The sequence below is a fragment of the Microtus pennsylvanicus genome, chromosome 3 (assembly GCF_037038515.1).
Source record: "Microtus pennsylvanicus isolate mMicPen1 chromosome 3, mMicPen1.hap1, whole genome shotgun sequence".
Taxonomy (NCBI): domain Eukaryota; kingdom Metazoa; phylum Chordata; class Mammalia; order Rodentia; family Cricetidae; genus Microtus; species Microtus pennsylvanicus.
The window spans coordinates 114,018,096-114,031,488 of record NC_134581.1 but is presented as its reverse complement, the minus strand read 5'-3'; positions in this window follow the sequence as shown (position 1 = coordinate 114,031,488).

Sequence of the window (13,393 nt, the reverse complement as noted above, 5' to 3'; positions counted from 1 at the left end):
GGAACTCTGGATCTTGTCTATTATTTGAGATGTGTATTTTAAACTTATTTTGTTGTGGTTTTGCAAAAAGAATAATCATTTGAATTCAACAAGAGAGGAAACACGTCTTCAGAAAGTCCCTTCTATTTAGTTTGTATCTATTATGTGCAAAGGAAGAGTGAAAGATATCAGCAGAACACATTAGAGGTCTGAGCAGAGACAGATGATGGGAAAGGAGGTGAGAGGGGAGTATGAAAGGGAGAGAGAGAGAGAGAGAGAGAGAGAGAGAGAGAGAGAGACAGACAGACAGAGAGATCTGATAAATTTATTCAAATTTGGAATTGCTTACTCTGGAAATTTATGTCTATCTTATCCTTGCAGTGCCTGGTAGGCTCATTGCTCAATAACTATGTGCTACATAAAAGAGGAATCAGAAAACAATTATTAAGTAGGGTGGAAGAAGATTTCCAGTTGGGAAGAAAAGAGAAATGAGGAAGCATATTAGATGCACAGGGTGGGAAAAACACGTTGTTAATACTCCGTGAAAGGCAGAACAACCTCCTTGCAGTGTGTTGAAGAATATGAAATAAGATTGATGGGAATACAGAAAAAAGGAAAAGAAAACAACTGCATTATTCAAAGACCGGTGAGAGATCTGTGGGATCTGAAGTGTGAGACAAGAAGAGTATAGCTCTGCAATATGGGGAAAAATCGTGGAATACATGGAAATGTGGAGATCTTTCCCCAAAGTACAAAAGGACTCCTACGATTCCACAAGAGTAACAGGAGATGCGGTGAAAAGGAAGCTCATTATAGACTTGGCTGGACAGTCACATGGGAGCCCTAGTACAGAATGAAGGGATCAGCAGAGAAGCAAGCAGAACTAGTTGCCTGCTGAGTATACTTTGTAATGTCCCTGAGGGTTAATGGAGAAACTACGTTTCTTCTTCTTTTCTTTCATCCTAACTTTCTCTGGATCGCTGTTTTTCTGTCTCTTTGTCCCTGTCTCTGTCCCTCTTTTTCTCTTGAGGGGGAGAATGAAGCCTATGTTTTAAGTGTATGACTTAAGAAATTAGCTGAGTATATGAGGACATGGGAATGAACAGATTTAAGCAGATATGAGTGGGAAAGCAAAGGGTGATTATTACAGGTGATTATTAACACCGAAAGCTTTCTTATTTCTCACAAGCTCAGTGAAGAAATTCAGATCTGGGTTTAAATTCCAAAAAGCCACTGGGGAGTCCAGTGTGAAGGGTTTTTTTCCTTCCACTGTAAAAACAACCAACAAGTAAAACTGTAAAAACTCAAAACTGAATTTGGGTACAATATTCTCACTGTGGGTGCTTATGAGAATATATCTTGTTTCCTGTCTAAATTTCTGCAATCCCTTCCTGATCTCTGCCAATGACTAAACTAATTTTCTCAAAGCCTGAGACATACCATTGTTCTTACAAGAATATAGTTTAGGTATAATGCAGCTTTTCCCAGTAGTCAGTTTGCATTGTTCCAGATAGAAGCTTGGATGTCATCTGAAAAGATGTTCTAAACAATTAAAATCCAGTGAAGTTGAGATAGTGTGAAATGGAAAAAAGCTGTTAAGTAAGACTTCAGTAGTATGGAAAGCTGCATATTGTGTAGAGATAAATGAGCAACAACTGGCTGGCTAGACTTCTAATTGAAGTTTGCATATCTGGTCTCTTTGAATGGAGAACAAAGTGCTGGTTATAACAACAGACCTGCAAGTCAGTAAATGTAGTTTGGCTCTCAGGTTACTTAGCAAAACACTTAGCCTTTCTGAAATAGTGTCTTCATAAATAAAACCAAGAAAGCAACATCAAACTTACTGTGGTTCAGTGTTAACCAACTTCCCTTCATTATGACAAAGTAAATGAGAAAATTATCTTTAAATGTAGGGATGAGAGGTCCTGGAACAAAGCTGCACTTGTTCACTGGTTAGAATTTCATTGGTAATAAAGGGATTAGAATGCTGTGAGTCCAGAGACTAATTACAAATCATCTCAGTCTCTCTTTTGCTTTGCTAAATGACCAGTTATCTTCAATATTTGTATTTGCCTAACGTCCTTGTGAATATAGGCTAATTCTTTGGAATGTGTGAACAGTTACACTAGCTTTCACCAATCCAGAATTATCATTGGTATCAGAGGCTAAAAACAGATATATACTAAGCAATGTGTTTGGAAAGTACTTTGACTTATGAATTCTTTTTTGTTCTGTTACTAGTAAAAATTTCATGAAGCTGCTGGAACAATAGAACACAGAACATGGTGTTGTTATGAGGTCACTTGTTTGTGTCCCAGCTGTCCAGCCCAGAAATAATCACACAAAACTGTGTTAATTAAACCACTGTTTGGGCCATTAACTCTAGCTTCTTATTGGCTAACGCTTACATATTAATTTAAACCATTCCTATTAATCTGTGTATCATCACATGACAGTGGCTTACCGGGTAAAGTTCCAGCATCTGTTTCCTGCAGGGTAACATGGCTTCTCTCTCACTCTGCCTTCATTTTCCCAGCATTCAGTTTAGTTTCCCCTGCCTACCTCTATTCCCTGTGCAGACCCAAGATAGTTTATTAACTAGTGGTACTCAGAGTATATGGGTGGGGGGGGGGAATCCCATATTACTTCCCCTATTCTGTTTAAATAAAAAGTAGGTTTTTAATTTTAACATAGTAAAATTACATATAACAAAATAGGTATCAAGTAAAAATTACAATTACAATATTTATATCTACTTCATCTTTTATTATAACTAAGGAAAATATTTTATTACTATCTATTCTTCAACTCCATGAAAGACTCCAGAGGATATAATATTACCTAAGTAAGCAGAAAGTACATTGCAAGCAACTTACAAAACTCTAGAAATAACAGAGACATGACACTGCCTGGACAGTCACCCAAAGTTCTTTTGTACCATTAAGGCATCCATATTCGGCCTTCAGGCCCTTAGTATCCAGAAGATTTTTACATGAAGCAAAAAAAAATCAAATATAATTCCATGTATATTGGAAGTTTGTCAGTCACATTTTTCTTTGTCCTGCAGAATGTCTAGCAAACTCTTTGATGAAGCAGGAACCCCAAAGGACTATTTTAACTTTAGGCAAGTTCAGCAGTTCTTTTTCTTTGGGTCCTGCATGAATGTTCTTACAGCATACCATGAAACAGTCCAATCAAGAGCAGTTTCTTGCCCAAATGGCTAATAAACTCCACAGGGAGGCTTTTCAATGCCCATCTTCCTCTTGAAGTAATTGGTGCTACCAGGAACAGATGTGTCTTATTGTCATAAAAAAATCCTAACTTCTTAAAACTTTTGAAATGCCATATTCTGTAGACTTTGAAATATTTGAAGAATATATAACTGAAATATATCTCTATATATCTAGAAAACATAGTAACATGACTATAAATTTTACTCTTATGAATGACTATTAACCTATATTTCTTAATTATACATTACTTTTTAAATGAGCTGTATAAACACAACACCTTAATCAAGAGCAGAAATATACATATAACAAAATTGACTTTAAATTTGTATCAATAGACCAAGATACATACCAATGCAAAGTAGTCATCTCTATAGCATATCCCCCTTTAAATATAAACAAACATTTATAAACAATATTAGGGAATACGGGCATAGTTCTTTTCCAAATGGCTTCTTGCTGTTTTTTGGGTAGAGTATATTTTGGGGTATTCACAGCAGCCTTTCAGAAGGTCTTGGTCGGCTTTGTTTATGAGCTACCCAACCAGCACGAAGACCTGATCTCGGTGCCAGGAGAGCCAACATTGGGGTGAGTTTCTGACCCTGTGGCGCCAGCCCGGGACAGGGAACTCAGAAGTTCCTCAACCCCCTATCCTTCTTGGGCTCTCTGGATGGCCTCTACTCTCTGCATACTGCCTCTTTATTCCTATCCCACCCAGCTTGCATCCAGAACCCTCCCCAGTTCAGCCCCCCTGCCCTCTTTGGGCACATAACATAACCCAGCTCAGCCTGTCTAGGCGCTGGGTCCGAATCCTCAGGGCAAATAAGCGGGCGAAAGTTCCTTTGTTTCAATAGCCTGCCTGCATCAAGCAAGGTAGGCGCTTTGTTTACAAGCTACCCAACCAGAACAGAGACCTGATCTCGGCGCCAGGAGAGCCAGCATTGGGGAGAGCCATCATTGGGCACAGAGATCTGATCTGGGCACCAGGAGAGCCATCACTGGGGAGAGCCATCACTGGGAAGGGACATCAGTAGGCAAGGAGACCTGATCCTGTAAAAGAAGATCCATAGGGGAGCATTTGGAGGAAGATATGGGCAGGCGCCAATGCAAGAATTCACCCAACAATCTGAAAGAAACATGAAGCAACCAGAAACCAGTGATCTCAAAATGGGAGGACATGAACACCTTAATCAAGAAGAAGTAGAAAAGATTGACTTCATGAAAGTGATTGACACCCGTAAACAGCATGTGAAGAACACCCTTATAGAAATGGATGAGAAATATAACAGAAAGTTTGAAGAATTGAATAAATCAGTGAATGATACCCTAGAAAACCAAGGAAAAACAATCAGACAGATAATGGAAACAGTTCAAGACTTGAAAACTGAAATGGAGGCAAAGAAGAAAAGACAAACAGAGGGCCGGCTGGACATGGAAAATTTAGTAAACAAACAGAGAATACAGAAATAAGCATAACCAACAGAATACAAGAGTTAGAAGAAATAATCTCAGATTCTGAAGATACCATAGAGAAAATAAATGCACTGATCAAAGAAAACAGCAAGTCCAACAAATTCCCATCACAAAACAATCAGGAAATCTGGGACACAATAAAAAAATCAAACCTAAGAATAATGGGAGTAGAAGAAGGAGAAGAAGTGCAGCTCAATGGTCCAGAAAATATATTTAATAAAATTATAGAAGAAAACTTTCCCAACCTAAAGAAAGATATACCTTTGAAGGTTAAAGAAGAATACAGAACACTGAATAGACTGGATCAAAAAAAAATCCCCTCGCCATATAATAATCAAAACACAAAGCATACAGAATAAAGAAAGAATATTAAGAGCCGCAAAGGAAAAAGGCCAAGTTACTTATAAAGGTAAACCTATCAGACTTCTCCATGGAAACCATGAAAGCCAGAAGGTCACGGATAGATGTACTGCAGAAACTGAGAGACCATGGATGCACGCCCAGACTACTATACCCAGCCAAGCTTTCATTCACTATAAATGGAGAAAACAAAATTTTAAAGGATAAAAGCAAATTTAAACAATACATAGCCATGAATCCAGCCTTACAGAAACTAATAGAAGGGAAATCACTAACCAAGGAGTCCAACAATGAACACAATAATTCAAACATCTAGAGACCCTTCACCAACACAACTCAAAGAAGGGAAACACACAAACTGTACTACTAAAAAAGTGACTGGAGTTAACAACCACTAGTCATTAATATCACTTAATTTCAATGGCCTCAACTCACCTATAAAAAGGCACAGGCTAAGAGATTGCATAGAAAAACAGGATCCAACATTCTGCTGTTTACAAGAAACACACCTCAACCTCAAAGACAGGTACCTACTCAGAGTAAAGGGCTGGGAAAAGGCTTATCAAGCAAATGGACCAAAGAAACAATCAGGTGTGGCCATACTAATTTCTAACAAAGTTGACTTCAAACTAAAATCAATCAGAAGAGATGGAGAGGGACATTTTATACTCATAACAGGAACAATTCATCAAGATGAAGTCTCAATCCTGAATATCTATGCCCCTAATATAAAAGCACCCATGTACGTAAAAGAAACATTACTAAAACTCAAGGGAGCCATCAAACCACACACTCTAACAGTAGGAGACTTCAATACTCCTCTCTCACCAATGGACAGGTCAATCAGACAGAAACCAAAAAGAAAAATAAGAGAATTATTGGAGGTAATAAAGCAAATGGACTTAACAGACATCTATAGAACATTCCACCCAAATAGGAAAGAATATACCTTCTTCTCTGCAGCTCATGGAACCTTCTCAAAAATCAACCACATAGTTGGTAACAAAGCAAACATCCACAGTTACAAAAAAAATATCAGTGTCCACCTGTGTCTTATCAGATCACCATGGATTAAAGTTAGAATTCAACAACAATGCTACCCCCCGAACGCCTACAAATTCATGGAAAATAAACAGTCAACTACTGAACCATACCTGGATTAAGGAAGAAATAAAGAAATAAATTAAAGTCTTCCTGGAATTCAATGACAATAAAGAAACAACATACTCAACCATATGGTACACTATGAAATCAGTCCTAAGAGCAAAGTTCATAGCACTAAGTGCCCACTTAAAGAAAACAGACAAAGCTCACATTAGAGACTTAACAGCACACCTGAAAGCTATAGAAAAAAAGAAGCAGACACACCTAAGGGGAGTAGAAGTCTGGAAATAATCAAACTGAGGGCTGAAATCAACAAAACAGAAAGACAAAAAAACAATCCAAAGAATAAATGAAACAAAAAGCTGGTTCCAGGAAAAAATCAACAAGATTGACAACGCCCTATCCAAACTAATCAAACGGCAGAGAGAGAATTTACAAATTAATAAGATCAGAAATGAAAAGGGGGACATAACCACAGACACAGAGGAAATTCAGAGAATCATTAGATCTTACTACAAAAGCCTGTATGCCACAAAACTGGAGAATGTAAAGGAAATGGACACTTTTTTAGATAAATACCATATACCAAATTCAAGCCAGGAACAGGTGAACAATCTAAATAGACCTGTTAGTCGCGAAGAATTAGAAGCAGTTATCAAAAACCTCCCTACCAAAAAAAGCCCAGGACCAGATGGAATCACTGCAACATTCTACCAGAACTTCCAAGAAGAACTAATACCTATACTCCTTAATGTATTTCACAATATAGAAACAGAGAAGTCATTGCCAAATTCCTTTTATGAAGCTCCAGTTACTCTAATACCAAAACCGCACAAAGACTCAACCAAGAAAGAGAATTGGAGGCCAATCTCACTCATGAACATCGATACAAAAATCCTCAACCAAATACTGGCAAACCAAATCCAAGAACACATTAGAAAATTATCCATTATGATCAAGTCGGCTTCATCCCAGAGATGCAGGGCTGGTTCAACATACAAAAATCTATCAATGTAATCCATCATATAAAAAAACTGAAAGAAAAAAAACATATGATCATTTCATTAGATGCTGAAAAAGCATTTGACAAAATTCAACACCCCTTTATGATAAAAGTCTTGGAGAGATTAGGGATACAAGGGTCATACCTAAATATAATAAAAGCTATATACAGCAAGCCGACAGCTAACATCAAATTAAACAGACAGAAACTCAAAGCCATCCCACTAAACTCAGGAACATGACATGGATGTCCACTCTCTCCATATCTCTTCAATATAGTGCTTGAAGTTCTAGCAATAACAATAAGACAACATAATGGGATCAAAGGGATTCGAATTGGAAAGGAAGAAGTGAAACTTTCATTATTTGCAGATGATATGATAGTGTACATAAGCGACCCCCAAAACTCCACCAAAGAACTTTTACAGCTGATAAACAGCTTTAGTAATGTGGCAGGATACAAGATCAACTCCAAAAAATCAGTTGCCCTCTTATACACAAAGGATATGGAAGCAGAGAGGGAAATCAGAGAAGCTTCACCTTTCACGATAGCCACAAACTGCATAAAGTATCTTGGGGTAACTCTAACCAAGGAAGTGAAAGATCTATTTGACAAGAACTTTAAGGCATTGAAGAAAGAAATTGAGGAGGATACCAGAAAATTGAAGGGCCTCCCTTATTCTTGGATTGGGAGGATCAACATAGTATAAATGACAATTCTACCAAAGGCAATTTATAGATTCAATGCAATCCCCATCAAAATCCCATCAAAATTCTTCACAGATCTGGAGAAGACAATAATCAACTTTATATGGAAAATCAAAAAACCCAGGATAGCCAAAACAATCCTATACAAGAAAGGATCTTCTGGAGCCATTACCATCCCTGACTTCAAATTCTATTACAGAGCTACAGTGATGAAAACAGTGTGGTACTGGCATAAAAACAGAGAAGTCGACCAATGGAACTGTATAGAAGACCCAAATTATAACCTAAAAAGCTATGATCACCTCATTTTCGATAAAGGAGCTAAAAGTATAGAGTGGAAGAAAGAAAGCATCTTCAACAAATGGTGCTAGCATAACTGGATGTCAACCTGTAGAAGAATGAAAATAGACCCATATCTATCACCATGCACAAAACTCAAGTCCAAATGGATTAAAGACCTCAATATCAGTCTGAACACACTGAACCTGATATAAAAGAAAGTGGGATGTTTCTACAACAGATGGGTACAGGAGACTACATCCTACGTATAACCCCAGGAGCACAGATATTAAGGGCCTCATTGAATAAATGGGACCTCCTGAGACTGAGAAGATTCTGTAAAGCAAAGGACACTGTCAGTAAGACAAAAAGGCAACCTACTGACTGGGAGAAGATCTTCACCAACCCTGCAATAGACAAAGATCTGATCTCCAAAATATATAAAGAACTCAAGAAACTAGACCGTAAAAATCTAATCAACCCTATTATAAAATGGGGCACTGAGCTGAACAGAGAATTCTCAAGAGAAGAAATTCAAATGGCCAAAAGACACTTAAGGTCATGCTCAGTTTCCTTAGCGATCAGGGAAATGCAAATCAAGACAACTTTAAGATACCATCTTACTCCTGTCAGAATGGCTAAAATAAAAGCCTTTGCTGGAGAGGTTGTGGAGAAAGGGGTACACTCATCCATTGCTGGTGGGAATGCAATCTTGTGCAACCACTTTGGAAAGCAGTGTGGCGGTTTCTCAGGAAATTTGGGATCAACCTACCACTGGACCCAGCAATTCCACTCTTGGGAATATACCCAAGAGAGGCCTTATCATACAACAAAAGTATATGCTCTACTATGTTCATAGCAGCATTGTTTGTAATAGCCAGAACCTGGAAAGAACCTAGATGCCCTTCAATGGAAGAATGGATGAAGAAAGTATGGAATATATACATATTAGAGTACTACTCAGCAGTAAAACACAAGGACTTCTTGAATTTTGCATACAAATGGATGGAAATAGAAAACACTATCCTGAGTGAGGTAAGCCAGACCCAAAAAGAGGAACATGGGATGTACTCACTCATATTTGGTTTCTAGCCATAAACAAAGGACATTGAGCCTATAATTAGTGATCCTAGAGAAGCTAAATAAGGAGAACCCCCCCCAAAAAAAACATATAGGCATCCTCCTGACTATACTTCATCAGGAGATGAAAGGAGACAGAGACAGAGACCCACATTGGAGCACAGGACAGAAATCTCAAGGTCCAAATCAGGAGCAGAAGGAGAGAGAGTACGAGCATGGAACTCAGGACCGTGAGAGGTGCACCCACACACTGAGACAATGGGGATGTTCTATTGGGAACCCACCAAGGCCAGCTGGCCTGGGTCTGAAATAACCTGGGATAAGACCGGACTCGCTGAACATAGCAGACAATGAGGACTACTGAGAACTCAAGAACAATGGCAATGGGTTTTTGATCCTATTCATGTACTGGCTTTGTGGGAGCCTAGGCAGTTTGGATGCTCACCTTACTAGACCTGCATGTAGGTGGACTTCCCACAGGGCGGGGAACCCTGATAACTCTATGGACTGACAAGAGAGGGGAACATGATTGGGGGAGGGAAATGGGAGGTGGTGGCGGGGAAGAGACAGAAATTTTTAATAAATAAATAAACGGAAAAAAATAATTCACCTCTGGAAAATTTGATGTCTTCTGTATCACAGTAGAAGTATCTGGAAGCTACAGCATCTCATCTTGGTCTTCTTTCTGATCGCAGTACCTCTTAAGCATTGTTTTCCATGTTTTTATTGTGAATTATTTCTTTGATAGAAGCTAAGTTGTTATAACCTAGTTAGCTATTTTTCTAATTTTCCTCCTTGTAATGGTAAAAGAGGATTTATTAGATTAGTTTACATGGTGTGGTCTGAGTAATTCAGCAATGGCTATCTTCTCATTAGAGATGTTGACAACTTGGCAATGAAAGCCTGGAGGATTCCAAAATGGTGCATACTGGAAGTCCTCAGTACACACTGAAGCTGAGTTCTGTTGTTAACAAAGAGATGCAGCATCCACAACCACTTCACCCTCCTATCTTTCTGCTTTACAGACCAATGTCTAACACATCACCCCTGTGGACAAGAGCAAACACCAGAATTCTGAGAACAGGAGTGTTAGAGTCTGTTCTATTTTAATGTGGAGAGTTAATTGAAGCAAGTCATAGCAACTTTGGATCTTGTACCTTCTTTTCAAAATCTGCCTCTACATAAGGCTTACTTTTATTATCAAAACCTCCTTAGTTTTACAAAAATCTTCCACTTTTTTCTGCAGCCTTATAATTACCCTGAGCCCTAGAGACTTTTAAAATAGAAATTAATCCCCACTATGTGTTATATTTCATATTCTCCCAACTCTTACCTGAGACATTGAGTTGTGACTCTGTAAAAGTTTTGTTTTAATATTTAATCCTTATCAAAGTGACTTCAGAATGACTGTACTTTTATACTCTCACAAATGGTAATGCCAGTTGTTCTTAACTTTAGTGGTTTGGAAGTTGTTAATTGATGTTTCAATCTCCCAGTCTCTCCTATTTTTTAACAACATTTGAATTTCACATCTCTTGTCCAAGTTCTTTGAGAAAGCCAGGCATCAGCATTTGCTCTGCGTATTCCATTTTACACACTGCTCTTTTCTCTGAGCACTGGACATCTATGTCTCTTCATTCACAAGTTTGCCTTTAAAATTAATTTAATATTTCACAGAATATGATGTTTCTATAAAACAGCAAATTTATGGGTGACTCTTTTTTCAAACTCACCATGAAAGGATAAAATAGATCGAGTTTGTGTAATTCATCCAAGAAAGGAAGCAAGCAAATGCACGTTTGCCTATGCAGTTGGTGGGAGTAACTGAAGCTCCTGACTTCTGTGACTCCTCTGCAGTGATGGAATTGTGAGCTGAAATAAACCCTTTGTCCCCTAAGCTACTTTTTCCCAGGGTGCTTTATCACAGAAAAATATATGAAACTAGGATACCCACTTAGGACCCACCCTCTTCTCAGTGGTCCATCCTACTCCATATTATCTTTCATACTCTTGCTAGAGTTTGATATTGGTAGTGTTTCAAGAGAGAAAAAAATCAGTAGTTGCATATCTGCTAAAGGTAACTCATTTTGGTTTTATTTTCTATTTTTCTAAGCAAAATCGATGATCATCCTCCCATATTTTTACTTCTATCACTACATACATCTTATACACAAGAGTCTATGTTTATATCCTTGAGTTCTTGTTGGCTTTTGAGTTATGCATATTCTTTATAGTAGTCTAAATATACAACATTATCATTCACATGAATTTCAAATATTTCTCCCAGTTTGCTGTTTGATTTTTCACTTTCTTAACACTGTCTTTTGCAGAAGAAAAGTTAAGTATTTCCTGAAGGAACAGCTGATGAATGTTTTTATTTGTTGATCTTTCCGTTAATGAATACTTTTCTTTTGTTGGTAATACTTTTGGTGCCATCTTGAAAATTCATGGCTGGCCCTAAGGTCACACAGGATTTTCTGTTTTTCTTTTCCATAAGCTATAGAGTCTCAGTCTTATATTTAGGTCCATGCTTCAGTTTGAATAAATTTCCCTCCTCCTTTTTTTTAAACCCAGGTGGGTGTTGAGCTTACCAGGCAGCTAAACATGACCTTGAATTGCTAATTTTCCTACCTCTTACACTGAAGTACTTAGTTTATTGGTGTCTATCCTCACATTTACATTGATAATTACAGTAATTATAAAGTGTCAATTTTTATTGGTTTGCTTACATTTGTCTTTCTAGATGTTGTTCAAATATCCTAATCAATTTATTTACTTTAATACTAATTAAACATCTGTTAACTGCTTGACTTTTTCTGCACTTCTTATTTTAATTGACTTATTAATACATAAAATCTTCTCCAACTTTTACATTTTACACTGTCTTGCTTAAACCTAGCTTTTTAGTGAGTCTTGAGCTTTGGCACGATAACTTCTTCCAATCTGTTTTTGAGCATTATTTTGACTTAGAATTTACCTGCTTTGTCTGTATAGAATCAGTTTGTTGCCACCTACAAATTCTTCCTAGATAGTTTCTTAAAATAGTATCAAATATGCAAAAAATAAAAAATTACCCCAATTTCCTGGCACAAAGCACTGAATTCAGGGACAAGAAATATGTTTGAGGGGTGGAGAAATAGTATGTCACCATGTGGAACTGATAGACCTCATGAGATATCTAGAGAAAATTCATTCACCAGAAAGTTGGAAATGTGGCACTGTTTACTCCATTGTTCCCTCTTAAACTTACACTGCAGGCTGATCAATCAATTAAAAATGCTTACCTTAAAAGAATAAGCTTTATGGACTTACAAGTGCATTGTGATGAAGCATTTCTCCTATCAGTTATGTGGTAGCACTTTATATACAGCCAGTTAAGACCTTTGTCCCCCTTCATTTTCTGTCAAGTCTCTTACATCTCTTTGGGAACTGTCTTTTCAAGCCTAATGTGAGTGCCCTCCTCCTTGACGCCAGAGTATAGGAGACAAGGATGGAAGGCCTTTCTTCTGTCTGAAGCCAGACCAGTCCAAGCGTAGGACTCTTACCCCATCTTTAACTTAGTTACCCTGATTGTTTACCTCCTGACTTTACTGTTACAAAACATTTTTTTAAAAAATCTCTTTCACCCAAGCTCCCCCCATCATCCCCTTCTCACATTTCTCAACCCATTTCCCTTTAGCCCCATGCCATCTCACCCCCAAGTTCCCAGTTTTTGCCTGGCAATCTTGTCTACTTCCCATATCCAGGCAGATGACTATATGTTTTTCTTTGGGTTCACCTTCTTATTTAGCTTCTCTAGGATCACAAATTATAGGCTCAATGTCCTTTATTTATGGCTAGAAACCAATTATGAGTGGGATGTTTGGGATAAAGGAAGGGTGGATACGGGAGCAGAGAAATATATATCCTAATTAAGGGAGCCATCTTAGGGTTGGCAAGAGACTTGACTCTAGAGGGCTCGCAGGTGCCCAGGGAGATGTCCCCAGCTAGTACCTTGGGCATCTGAGAGAGGGAACCTGAAATGACCCTATCCTATAGCCATACTGATGAATATCTTGCATATCACCTTAGAACCTTCATCTGGTGATGGATGGAGATAGAGACAGAGACCCACATTGGAGCAATGGACTGAGCACCGAAGGTCCAAATGAGGAGCAGAAGGAGGGAGAAAATGAGCA